At 45.0% G+C, this 10,885-nt stretch overlaps 1 protein-coding gene across 2 annotated transcripts in view; it reads left to right on the top strand.

Moving 5' to 3' along the window:
• Positions 1-242: 242 nt before the first annotated feature.
• Positions 243-10,885, top strand: part of tet3 (tet methylcytosine dioxygenase 3) — a 31,448-nt gene continuing 20,805 nt past the window's right edge. The window contains exons 1-2 of one of the 2 annotated variants that reach the window (XM_035165663.2): positions 243-986; positions 1,677-1,736. The gene's annotated coding sequence lies outside the window, so the exon portion shown is untranslated. Of the gene's footprint in view, positions 987-1,676; positions 1,737-10,179; positions 10,575-10,885 lie in introns of those variants that run through there. The other variant, XM_047341194.1, reaches the window with a different exon arrangement.

Raw genomic sequence — 10,885 nt, 5'->3', positions numbered from 1 at the left:
TCCCCCCCATTGCACACACACACATTTGCACGTACACATCCACACACACCTTCTGTCCACCCTTACCCTGTCTCTTTATGTCAGCTCCTTTTTCTCTTTTTTATGGATCTGCACACACACACAGAAACACACACAGAAACTCTTTTCGTTCTTATATTTTAACCTCCTCTTTTAACCCTCAATCTCTCTCTCTCTCTCTCTCTCTCTCTCTCTCTCTCTCTCTCTCTCTCTCTCTCTCTCTGTCGCCGCCCTCCCTGGCTCTCCTTCAATTTCACCCTAGCAGCAGAGCCCAGCCCGGTCCCTGATTGGTGGACGGCCTGGCTTTGTGTGCTATCTGTAGCGTGACGTCTCTCCGACGACCTCTGTGTGTGTGTGTTTTTTTTGTGTGTGCGTGCGCATTTGTTCATGAGTGTATATGTTTGAAGAGACAGCGAAGGGGGGAGGGGGTGGCTGAGGGGCATTCACATCATATATGCAGGAGAGGGGAAAAAAAACTGAACGAGTGGGAGGAAGGTGCGATAGTGATCAAAGAGAAAAAAAATCTCTCTGTTGTGTGTAAGTGTGTGTATGTGTTTAAGTGTGTGTTCGGTAGACCTATTGGCATACTAGTAGGAGAGAGAGAGAGAGAGAGAGAGAGAGAGAGAGAGAGAGAGAGAGAGAGAGAGAGAGAGAGAGAGAGAGAGAGAGAGAGAGAGAGAGGAGGGGTAGAGCCAGGGACAGAGAGAGAAGAGAGAGAGAGAACGTGCGTTCGAGGGCTCATGTAAAACCAGATTAAAAACACAAGATGGCTTCCTGAATGGGCTGCTGGAACACAGACGAGAGAGAGAAAGAGACAGAGAAAGAAGAGTGGGGAGAGAGAGAGAAAGAGAGAGAGAAGAAAGGGATAGAGGGAAAGAGGTGAAGACGAGAGGGAGTCGGAGTCTTCTGATGGGGATTTGGCCAGCGGACGGAGGAGTACAAACCAAGGCAGCTCAGAGGCTTGGAGGGTAAATATTCATTACTCCAGACTATTTTAGGATTGATAGGTGGGTGGGTGTGAGGCTGACGGGTGGAGGGGGTGAGAGATGAGATTGGCGGGACTGGGGAATGACTCAAGACAAAACACATCGTTTAACATTGAGACAGCCAGGGCCATGTAGACAAGGGGGACGTGCTGTGCCAAATAAGAGGATGCTTTTGTTGTCCAATTATCAGCTCTGCTGTGATGAACCATCTCCACCTATTACATCTTACTCTCAGCTAAACTAACCGCTGACACTTGTGCACGTTTGGCCAAGTTGCCCTTTAAAAAAAGCGGGGCTTGTCTGATGCATACATCAGGAGGCTGCAGGTTGGGATACAGACATTGCATAATTCTATAATTGAAATTGAATCCTGGCATTGCTGTCTCTCATTCTCTGTCCCAGCAGCAGAGGGAAGTGCCGGCTCGCTGTCTGAGCACAAATCAAAGAAAGGAGATTTGTATGCACGGCTGCTTTTTGACGGTTTCTGAGGATGACAGGAATGATAAAAAGATTGCATGTCGAATCACATGCATGTTGTAGCTGCTGGTCCAACTGTCTATAATGAACAGGCCCTTGTCGCATTATTCTATTGATTCTTATTCTCTCCCCCTCCCATCTCTCTCTGTCTCCTTCTCACTCCCCCCTCTCTTGCTCTGTTGGACGGCTGTAAAGGTGGAATATTTTGAAGACATCAGTCAAAGCAGTTTGGGAAACCTTAAACTGGCAGCTGAGGTAAGAGAGGGCATTGGATTTGTGTTTGTGCGATGTTTTGTGTGTGTGTGTATCATCTCTGTCATCTGTGTGTAATCTCTGTCCAGTTGCTTTGATTGTCAGCTGTTGGTTCATCAGTGCAGTGAGGCTCTTAGGAGGTGTAAACATGGGGGTTAGTCAACACGGCGACAAGCGTTTTTACAAATGTGACCATTGTTTTTATGTATGTATGTGTATGTATTTGTGAGAATGGGTTTCACCATTAACACCTGCTATACGGAAAATGTTGTGGTTGTCTGAGCCACTAAAAATGTCTATGACTATTCGCTACTCTCTCCAGCGAAGACACAAGCTCATTATATTATCTTTGAAATCCTCGCGGTTTGGCATAAAGGTGCAATAGTCACTGTAAGTCATTTATCTTCTGAATCTCAGTCACTCTGTTTGAGAACTATATTATATCAGCAACTTTGACTTTATCTCCAAGCCGCGGTGGTGAGCTGAGCGCCTTAGTGATGAAGTGGCGGCGTCCTCAGTTTAAAGTGTCCCACGCTGCCCACTGATTGGTGCCAGAGGCAGGCATGTGTAGATGCAAGAGACCAAGGAGAGGAAGAGGGAGGAGGAGGCGGAGGAGGAGGAACCCTACGCGCTAGCAAGGGGGCCGTCTTTCTTCTCCTAGGTTCTGGAGTCAAATGAGGTAAAGGGAGTAAAAGTTAGTGGGTCACGCATGCGTACGTGTTTGATTGCCGGGTGTAGTAACCTGTGGCGCGTGGCCACTGAGAGCTGCTGTTCTTCAACTTGCCGAGTCGGGGCACGCTTGTCTGTTTATGTGGAAAGATAGTTTGTGCGGCGAGGTGTCATAGAAAGAGTTATATAATAATTAGAATGTTAGAAGAACGTCCCCTCGTAGAAGAAAGAAACCTTTCAGTGTTGCAACCGTCAGACACGTGGAAGTGATAAGTTGTCCCTCGAAGGGCATTTAAACATTATATGTTATACCACATACATTCACCTGGGTCACTGCAGTGATACAAAATATAGGTCAGTCAATGAATGAGTTTAGCTCAGTTGTACCGACAAACTGTAGTTTAACTCTCAGCCTGCTCTAATCCCTACCCATGTGTACACAGTCACTTTATCAACAAGGTAATGTCCATACGGCCATCTGGTTCACAGGGGGGAAAATAGTGAATCCCCCCGTTTTTGGGGGACACTGCTGATTGTGTTTAACAAGTCGGTGTTCTCAGTCTTTGTGGTTTTCTGAGCTCCTGTTTGGTCTATGTTTCTGTGTGTGTCTTTATCTCATGAAGATCTGCTTCCTGGACAATCATCAAGACAAACCTGGTCTACACCCAACAAACACTGTTTTTGACTGTTTAAATGAGCAGTTATAGATCAATTATATATCATTAGGTTTTACCAGAAACATAATAACATTGAGCGTGGTCCAGCAGCACATTGAATTATGCTGTCTGGCTGCTTTCTTTGCAGTTCAGGAAACAGAATCGAGTTGTGAGGTTACCACAACACGTTACAAGACAGACAGACTGCGCAGATTTGTTTTCCACGCCCTTATACAGGATTTCCTCTTTAAACACGAGATGAACTTCACTCAGCTCACTGGTGGGAAAGAGTCAAAAGTAGAGTAGAAATACTCAAACCACTGAGTGTATGACAGCAGATGGAATGTTTGCTAATCATATGTTTATACTCGCATGGAATCCCCAGCCTCGCTCACAAAGGGTTAACACTGACCTAGTTTCCGTGGCAACACTGAATGTCTAGTGACATCATTGCTTTAATTTTAGCTCAAGTCCGGTATCCAAGGTTGGTCACATGACCATCTAGCCGGCACCACACGCACATGTGTATGTGTGTGTATAGTTGGGTAATGAGTGGTTTTGGTATAGAGTAGAGACTCAGGAAGTGGAGGGTTTGACATCACCTTTTCCATTCAGTGTTGGCTCTCGTTGTGTTTACTGCTCTGTTAGGTTTCCGCTCAGACTGTAAAGAACTGCAGCTCTGATTCCCATAAGCCTCTGTAACATGTAGTCAATAATTATGAGAACATTTGGTTTTGTTTCTCAGGATGAGACTGGCATCTGTTTATCTTTCAGGACTCATGTTGTCTTGGTCGTCTTTGGTCTCTACTTCAACTCAAATGATGATTTTCCTGAGTTTCTCATTGATACTGGATTGTAATGAAAGATATTTAATGGTCTTTAACAGAACTAAACAGAGTTCAGAACTGTGCAAAAGACACAATGAAACATCACTTATCCACCTATTTGTGTTGGCTTGACGACAACACAGTCAAATATTTAAACCAAGATTTATTAATGTCCTAAAACGTTCATTTAATGTCTGTCAGTGAAATTACTGTGTCTTTCTTTAGAATTCATGCTGATAAAACTGTTAATATGAATCCAGTTTAAGATGAATTATTGTAAAAAGGTAACTTAACTACAATTAACCAATAACTGTCCTCTACAATCTTGCATGCAAACCCAGATGAGTCACCTGCTTTCCGGCTCTGAACAACTGTTGCATCAGCAGTGACTGGTGTTTAGTGCAAGTGAATTACACTCAGTCTTCCTTCAATGGTTTTAAAAGATATTTTTTATCAAAGACACTGCAAGGATTTGAAAACAACATCCATAAATCCTGATTTTACATGATATTATAATTTGGGTAGTCAGCAACAGTTGCCTCACTTACACCCAGTTGTCTGGACATAGGAAGCTGTGTTGTCATCTTACATTTCTAATAAATGACATTTATCAGACGTTCATCTCTGCAATGTTTTTGTTGCTCCACTGCTTATAGTTCTGCATGTACCACTGAACGTGACTGTAGCCCACACCGATTCCTGGCGTGGATTGATAGCCTGCATGGCAATATGAGTAAAGGTTGGTGGTGTCTGTCTCTGATGTCGGAGGGACGTTTTCAGCCGCCTGGTGCCGCAGTTAATAAAAAATGAATGGAAAGAGAAGGGGGAGGAGCTCTTAGCTGTTGCTGGAGCTCTTTAACTCTCACCTCTCTGGCAGCTCCTCTGCTGCTCCCACTGGGCACGCGGTTTATTCAGCCCTGAATCCCTCTACTGCCAGATGCTGCCAGGTTTTACGTAATACAGCGCCACAGCTGTTTGAGTTTTCATCACACGCTATTGGAACACGCACTTGAAAATATGGATTTCTAAAGTATATGTAAATTCACTGGTGGCTGATATCTGCTAAAAAGGTGGAGCATTGGACTAATGACAAGATAAGACATCCAACTAGTAGAAATGCATTGCATGTAAAACACGTTAACTTCACATTAAAAAGGACAAATTAGCCTCTTCATTCTCTTCATCCTAGCAGTCTACCTTTCATTTGAATAATGAAATAATACGTTTTGACAGGTTGTAGATCCAGGTAGTTTAGTTTATATTAAGCACTAACATGGCTTCATAGGGAAGGTTCTTCTGTTTTGAGTGCTGTCCCTTTAAGCCGGGCTACGCCTGACTTGAACATATGGGAAGCTAATCTTAGCCCAAGTCCTGAGAGAGACAAGGCTGGCAACCAGCCACTGTGCGGGACTGAGAAAGGTTTCTCTCTCTTTCTCCCTCTGAGCTGATTTATGATTGTACTCTCAAATAATTTTGCAAACAAAAAGCCACATATTCTCTCAGGCTGAATATAATTAATCTATAACTGTTAATGATAACATGATTGAGCATCTAGATGTGACTGCTTAGCTCTTTTCCATGGCTTTACACACATTACCTGGGCAGATAGTACGCAGTGTTCTTTTTTTATGCTTTTAACTCTCATATTTCCATATCCATGTCCCTTCTGTCTGTTTTCCACTCTCTTTGTTTCAGAGCCAACATTTTCTGAACATGTATATTGATTACATTTTTCTCTTTCTTTTCATCTCCCTATTCTCAAGCACAAAGAGCTGCCTCTTAGAAACAGCGCCCCCTCCCCTCCTCTTCCTTCTCCTTGTTATTTTTTAGCGGCTCCACCCAGCCCAACAGCTCCCCCCACCCATCACCACCTTTCAATTTTTTTTCCACCAAACCACTCCTCCCTTTCTCTTTGTGAGTAGTTTAGGGGGGGTAGCCCTCCCCCAGCTGGGTCTGTTCGTGCTGACTTGCACGTGCCACATGTCAGGAGGTATGACTCAGACTGGATACCCAACACTCGTTACTACGATCCGCACCCAAACACGCCCTGAACCTAACACCAACCTGCCTGGGAAGTCAGCAGACAGATGGAAGGATGAAATAATGGTGATTCTTGAATATGAACAACATGTTTACAGTTTGTTATTCATATAGAGAAACAGATGGACTCAAACACTTTGTGTTGCTTCTACTCTGTTAAACCAAATTCGCTCAGTGTAGCCCTGCAGCCTCTTGTCCCGCCCACCAATAAACCCAGTGATCCTCAGTTAACAATCCAATACTGTATGAGCTCCAGTGTGTGTGTGTGTGTGTGTGTGTGTGTGGAGAAAAAAACCCATAGAAATGTGCCCCTGCATTTGCAGGACCATTTGGTGTCTCAACCTCTGTGTGCAGATGATGAGAAACAGGCGTGTGTGTGCAGTGAAAGAGAAAGAAAGTGAAAGGTAAAGAGATAAAGGAAAAAAGAGAGGGAGAGGGGGAAGGAGAGAGAGTGACAGAGTGTGTCAAATCAGATGACCTTGATGCCATTAGACTGCAGGGCAAATGGGGGGTGGTATAGTAGCAGTGGTGGAGAGAGGTGGAGTCAGCTGACAGGAAGAGGAGGGAGGAGGGGAAAGGACCCTCATGTCATGACCATGATGCTCATGTGAGTCATTAAATGGCTGCTAGAGAAAGTGTTTTTTTACCCTAAATGGCACAGATCTTCTCACAGATTAAAGATGATGGCGGTGCAGAGAGAGTGAAAACTCACATCAGTTCACCAATTTAGCCCTTGAAACCACACAATGTGTTCTTAACACACACACATACCTCCTACTACCGATGGTGCTGATAAAATATTTTAAAAGCTTGCTTCAGTGTGTGAGGGTTGTATGTCAGGACTCTGTTGAGAAGAAAAGAGAAAGATGAGTCAGGCTTAGTCATATGCAAGTCAACCCAACACACATCGCTGAGGGTCGGACTTTTGTTGTCAGTCATCCCTCCTACAAGCAAGATCTTTCTTCCACGCTGCTGAGAAACAGTGTGCAAGAGACAGAAGTGAGAGAGATGGAAAGAGAGGGAGAAATGGAGAGAGAAAGAGAGAGAGACGAGGGCGTGAAACAAGTCATTTGAATGATAAATTGAAGACTTTGTGAGATGAAGTGATCAATGTGAGAATCGGAGTCTCTCTGTCGTCCCATCCTCTCTCGGTGTCTTTCTCACACACACACAATGCCCGGCTACAGCAGGTTTACTGTAAGTGTCACATTTCTTTTACTTTATTTTCACTCAAAGGTTTAGATACTTGGATTGTTGATGTAAATTATAATGTCTTGGTCAGTGTCATGTGAGGAAACAGTTAAATTACAAGGTAACTATGGCTACAGACCGTATGCTTCCTGGTTATATTGTAACCTGTCACGTTCTGTTATCTAGTTGAGATGTAACCTATTGTGTTGAGGAGGTTCACTCTTTTGGTTAAACCTGCATGGCAACATTGTGCTGACACTCCTGTGTAGTTTTAATCAAACAGTAAAACACCTAATGTATGTCTCTGTCTTAATTCAGTAGTAAATCTCTTTTTATTTAAAAGTACATGTTTTAATCCAGAGTAGAGAAGTCTAACTGTAATTTACCTATAGTCAGTAAATTGTGTCACATGTTGTGTATTTACAGTTTGTTGTTTAGCATCTTCCTCTTGTGTGGGAAACAGCTGAATTTTCTACCGTGGAGGTTCCCTCTTCTATGCTAATGTTATGGTCTAATTGCACTTCTGTGTTCTACTAAGCTTTGACAATGACAAACACACTCCGAGATAATGTTTTCACAATGGGAGTGAGTGAGTGTATGTATTATGTTGTATTATGGTTTTCCTCCATCCTTTCCATCACAAGTTCAACTTATGTTTCTGTTCTGTTTCTTGATGCTCATTTAAAAACTCTGAAAGTGTGATCACCATGTTATATCTTTCAGTTGTAGCACTGTGTATTTTAGATTTAGCTGCCAGTCTGCCCACATCTCTTTTAGGCTAATGACCACATTAGCTTTAAAATATTACAGTGCAGCGCTGGCCTGGTAGGATAGAAAAAGTTTGTTGTGTTCAGTTGGTTTGTGAAACGATGAACTGTGCGTGGAGAGCATGCGATTCAGGGGTTAAGTCGAGTCTTGAGCTAGAAATGCTGTGTCACTGTTCAGCCGGGGGACAGTGCGAGCACGAGTCAGCCGAGTGAGTGAAAGAGCATGTTTGCGTCCGTTGGTCTGTGGTGTTGGTGATAGTAGAGACTGGGCATGTGTCAGATGATACATGCGCCCACCCCGTGGCAGAGGCAAGCATCGTGGTGGGAGACGCTGATGATGGTGACGATGCAGCTACGTCACCTCCACATGTGTTTCCTACCTCTCTTGCTCACTGCTCTCTCTCGCTCATTGGCACTCCCCGGTCATGTGACCTAATGCTCTACTTCTTCTCTCCTTCCCTTAGACAGCTTAGGCTGCGCAGTGTTTCTCTTTGGGATTGACGCTCATCTGTGTGTGTACATACGAATATGTGTGGCAACAGAGAGACAGGCAGTGTACAATTTACGGGGCCAGTGATCGGGTGCGTCAGAAAGCGTTGGAACGGTAATGCAATAAGCTATGCTAGAAGGAGAAAAGGCTCAGAGAGAGGGAGGCAAAGGCAGAAAGCTCCAAGAGAGACTAGGAGAAACGGGGGAAGCCAAACTATGAGAAGCAGGGAAAGGTTACTGAAGTTATCGCAGTGTTGCTGGCACACGCTCAGTAACATAACAGAAAAATATTACGACGGAGCTGACAGCGATCTGCATGGAAGGTACAGCCATGTTTTCCCCTCTCATCCTCCTGGCTAAATCTGCTCTGAAACTCCGAAGCAATGTTGGAGAGAAGAGAGGAGACACCGCAAGGCCGGTCAGCCTGCAAGTAGGAGAGAGGAAACATCCAGTGATCACGACGTTGTTGCTGATGATAGTGGCTGTGACGCGAAGACAGAACGATGGTGAGGAGAGAACAAGAAGAGGACATGATCATAGGCTGGTGAACAGGAGAGGACAGAAGTCTCGCGTCCCTCGTGAACTGTTTAGGGTTGATTACATGCGGTTGCTGTCTTCGTTGGGCTACAACTTGCCAGTTTGCACCCTCTTCCTCTTCTTCATCATCTCACCTCCCATTACAGAATCAGTCACATGAGTAACTGAATGACTCTGTCTTGCTTTTAACTGTCATCTCCACAGACTTCCGTCTCGTTGTTTTCCATCTCCTTAGTGTATTTCTCCACTCCCTTCTCTTCATCCTGCTCTTCTGGCTGGGTGAAGTGTCATCCACTCTTGACTGTCGTAGTTGTCTCGCTCTTTTACTTATGTTGTAATCATACTTCCATCACTGTTCCATTTCCATCCTTCTTGATGTGAAAGGGTTGACGATATAGAGTTTGGATGAATGAATTTATATATCAAGTGACTCTTCGCTTCCTTCAGTCAAAAACCTTCCACCTTGTCTGTATCCTTTGAATCTTAGAGGAAGGACCAGCTAGAGCGCCAGCGAGCCAGCTCCCTCTCCATCTACAAAACCTTCCACTTTCTTGTGCATGCAGCCTTTTTGGAGGATGTATTATCAGCCCCAGGTGTAAAATAGAAGCTTCTCGTTTCACGCGATGAATGGGCAACCGATGTGGATGAGGAAGAAAATGGACATTGTGGAACCATTATCGATGGCTTCTCCGTTGGCCCAGGGCTCGATGCTCAAAGGTGGAAGAAAATCTCTGTAAGGAAAAGCAGATGTCGTTTGCAGAAGGAATGAATAAGCAACGTAAAGCTGCTTTTCTTTGCTCCTTTCTCTTTTTCCTGTTGATACCGTTGTGAGTTGAGATTGTCTATTCGTTGGCAGCCGCTGGTTCGCAGGGAAGCTCTGTCATAGTTGAAATTGCCAATACTTGGTTTTTGTGGATCAACAGAACACAACACAGCCTTATATGTAACGTCATCTAATGTAGCAAAGCAAGCAGTGTTGAAAGGCGTGGATAGAGACAGGGAGAGGTTTTCTCATTGGTAAGAGCTCTGCTGCACTGTGCTGTTTCCTAGGCTGCCGCTACTAGCTACTATCCCTCACAGCGCTCTCTGTTTCTGCTCACTGCACACTCCTCCATTCCATCGTACGTGCCCGCTGTGGCTCAGATAATGGCCTCTCGCTCTGCACACACTGAAGAGAGAGAGCAGAGGAGATGGAGGGAGAGGCTGCGCGAGAGGGAGGGGAATGTAGGGAGGGAGGGAGAGAGAGAGGGGAAGGTGGGGGCTGCGAAGAGAAGCCGACTGCATGTGTAGCTGAGAGAAAGAAAGAGGATATTGAAAAAAGGAAGGGAGGAGCAGACAGAGATAATGAGAAAGGAAAAAGGAGAGAACAGAAAGCATTGGACATAAGAAGAGGCAGGAGAATGAGAAACGTGTGTGCTGTGTTGGGGGGAGGTGTGTTGTGTGTATGCAACCGACTGTGTGCGCGCGTGTGAATGCATGCATGTGTTTTTTGGCACTAGCTCTGTCTGTGCGCTGCACGGACTGGAAGAAGTAAAAAGGAACAAGCCAACGAAGCCGTACAGCCTGTAGGCTGCTGTGCCGGCAAGCAAGTCTCATGCTCCTCTCTGTGTCCTCTTCTGCTTTCTGCTCTATGACCGGCAACTCCGTCTGGACGTCAAGGACCACGTAAGTATGCGTCGCTGGTCCTCAGGCTCTCAGCCGGCTTCATATTGTCAGAGCCTCTGCTTCATGTTACTGCTCAGCACGGCAGCAGAGGAAGGGGTGGGGGGAGAAGGAGGAGGACAAGAGGGAGGATGGGGGCTGTTGTGTATCTAGGATTTAGGTTCAGCTGTCTATTCAGCTGACTTTAACCCCCTCACTACCACCAGTAGTATCTTTACACACTTCACCTCCTCCCTCTAGTCGTTTTTGCTGTGTCAGTGTTGAACAGGATTCACTCTCACACAGAGCTGTAAAGGCGGCTCTTGTTTAAAGGG

Source organism: Hippoglossus stenolepis, chromosome 9 (assembly GCF_022539355.2).
Source record: "Hippoglossus stenolepis isolate QCI-W04-F060 chromosome 9, HSTE1.2, whole genome shotgun sequence".
Lineage (NCBI taxonomy): Eukaryota > Metazoa > Chordata > Actinopteri > Pleuronectiformes > Pleuronectidae > Hippoglossus > Hippoglossus stenolepis.
This window is presented reverse-complemented; position numbering and strand designations above follow the sequence as displayed.